General features: G+C 40.0%; 1 long non-coding RNA gene across 1 annotated transcript; it reads left to right on the plus strand.

Annotated features, from left to right (window-relative positions):
* The first annotated feature begins 243 nt into the window (after positions 1 to 243).
* Positions 244 to 856, plus strand: LOC123488993. Its single transcript, XR_006660378.1, has 3 exons — positions 244 to 313; positions 446 to 540; positions 776 to 856. It is a non-coding gene; the product is annotated as an uncharacterized LOC123488993 (long non-coding RNA).
* The last annotated feature ends 2160 nt before the right edge of the window (positions 857 to 3016 follow it).

Below are 3016 nucleotides of genomic sequence, written 5' to 3' on the forward strand. Positions count from 1 at the left end.
TGGCTTATCATCAGAAACAAATTGAACTGTATCCTGATTCAAAGCTTTTGTGAATACTTAGCGGTCCTACCATTGGTTTGAACTCAACAGTGCTAATACTAAGTTAAAATCCATATGTTGGGGTAAATGAAATAAGCTGGACAAGAAGGTCATATCTTAGCCACAATGTCTTGTTACAGTTCAGTCTACCCTGTGTCTCTCTGGTACACCAGGCATAATACCATTGTTGTTTTTACCTCACAGCAACCCAAGCTCCAACCACTGAACAATTCTCTTTCTCTATTCTTGGAAGGTCAAGTTTCATGCATAAAAGGTGTGAAGAGCTGAACAAATGTTTCCATGTTGTCATATTAGCACAAAAAACATAAACCAAATAATAATAATCTATTTAACTGTGATATTTCATGGACTGTATTTTATAATAAACATAGTCTTTCACCATCAGTGCCATAGATCTAAAAGTCCTACTGATTCCTCTGGGCATGTTGGTGGTGGTGATAGCTGGTGTCCTAGTCACATGGAAGATGTGGAGAAAGCATAGTAAGTATTCATTCTATAATGACTATATTGGAAAAGTTATAAGTTTGATTTTGGAGATATTTTCATGAGACATCAATATTTTCCTTGAAGACAACTGTATTAGCCTGTTATAACCAATGTATCTTGACATAAGAGGAGGAGACTCAAAAGTATAACTATTCTATGATTAATGTATTCAGTATTATTCTAGTGTATCTCAGAGGTCTCTAATGCCATCTCTCTTTCTTTATTCCAGAGGACAATAAGGCCATGGACCAGACAACAAACACCTCAGTGGTAGGCTACACTCATGTTCCTCTCATCTGACTCAAGGCCTTGTGGGTAAGACCCTGTCTGTGAAAAATGCAGTACATGGACATACGATGCACTTAAAACAACACATTTGCCCTTCAGCTTAATGTCCATTGTATTGTAACTGTACAATGTATATATGTTAACTCTATATTCAGTGTGATTTCAGTTTCTATAAGTGTTTTGCAGTGTAGAGCTAATAATAGGATCTGTAGTGAGGTCAGTGGTTAAGGGGTGTTGTGATTTCCTGTTGAGCTTTGCAGACACAGTAGGCCTATGTTGCTTCTCTGTCCTGTTCCTATTCTAACCTGACTGACACTGTGCTGTTTGAGAGGAAGAAAGCTCATATCTTAATGTTGTTAAAACAAATACATGCCTTATATTGTGGATTATGTAAATATCCAAAGGTATCTCATACATGTAGACTGATGATGAGTTTTTATCATCAACCCCCTTTGTGTGTTTCTACCAGCAGGACCCATTTCCTGTCAATGGTGATGATGTGACTTACAGCACTGTTGTCCCCAAGAGTGAGGAACCAGCTAAATGTACAGACCAAGGTAAGGCTGTTATTCTGATCACTATGATGTTAATATACTGAACAAGAATATGAATGCAACATGCAACAATTTCAAAGATTCTATTGATTTACAGTTCTTTATAAGGAAATCAGTCAATTGAAATAAATGATTAGCCCTAATCTATGGATTTCACATGACTGGGAATACAGATATGCATCTGTTGGTCACAGATACCTTTAAGAAAAAGGTAGGGGCGTGGATCAGAAAACCAGTCAGTATCTGGTGTGACAGCCATTTTCCTCATGCAGCATGACACATCTCCTTCGCATAGAGATTGATCCGACTGTTGATTGTGTATGCCGGTGGAATGTTGTCCCACTCCTCTTTAATGTCTGTGCAAAGTCAATGGATATTGGCGGAACTGGAACATACTGTCATACACGTTAATTCAAAGGCATCCCAAACATGCTCAATGGGTGACATGTCTGGTGATTATACAGGTGGCTATGGAAAAAACTGGGACATTTTCGAGATTCCAGGAATTGTGTACCGATCCATTACGTCTTGGGGGCCGTGCATTATCATTCTGAAACATGAGGTGATGGCGGCGGATGAATGGCACGGCAATTGGGCCTCAGGATCTCACCATTGTATCTCAGTGCATTCAAATTGCCATCGAAAATGCAGTTGTATTCCCTTGTCCATAGCTTATGCCTGCCCATACCATAACCCCCACTGCCATCATGGGGCACTCTGTTCACAATGTTTCACATCAGCAAACTGCTCGCCTAACACGACCCGGCATACACATGGTCTGCGGTTGTGTGAGGCCGGTTAGACGTACTGCTAAATTCTCTAAAACGACGTTGAGGCGGCTTACGGTAGAGAAATGAACATTCAATTCTCTGGCAACAGCTGTGGTGGACATTCCTACAGTCAGCATGCCAATTCAGACACGCTCCCCTCAGAACTTGAGACATCTGTGGCATTGTGTTGTGTGACAAAACTGCACCTTTTAGGGGAGTGGCATTTATTGTCCCCAGCACAAGTTACACCTGTAATGATAATGCTGTTTAATCAGGTACTTGATATACCACACCTGTAGGAGTGGATGGATTATATTGGCAAGGGAGAAATGCTCAATAACAGGGATGTAAACAAATTAATTAAATTAATTAAAATTAAAGCTTTTCTTGACTTTGTTGATAAAAGCTTTTGGGAAAACTTAGTGGTCCTACCATGGGTTTGAACTCAACAAAATCCACATGTTGGGGCAAATGAAATAAGCTGGACAAGAAGGTCAAATATCTTAGCTACAATGTCTTGTTACAGTTCCAGTCTACCCTGTGTCTCTCTGGTACACCAGTCATAATACCATTGTTGTTTTTACCTCCACAGCAACCCAAGCTCCAACCACTGAACAATCCTCTTTCTCTCCAACTGCTGAGCCTGTTCAGACTGACAACACAGTCCAAGGACCTGAGGGGGCAAAGGAGAAGGACAACATGAGGGTAATGATCACTTATTCAGCTGTATTTTCACACTTACTCTTCCAAATGGATAACAATATAAATAATACCTTAACGTCTTCACACAATATAGGCCAAGACACTGTTGTCATAGAGACATTTACCATCATAGAAACAGAGACATTTTACCACTTC

The sequence above is a fragment of the Coregonus clupeaformis genome, unplaced genomic scaffold (assembly GCF_020615455.1).
Source record: "Coregonus clupeaformis isolate EN_2021a unplaced genomic scaffold, ASM2061545v1 scaf2655, whole genome shotgun sequence".
NCBI lineage: Eukaryota > Metazoa > Chordata > Actinopteri > Salmoniformes > Salmonidae > Coregonus > Coregonus clupeaformis.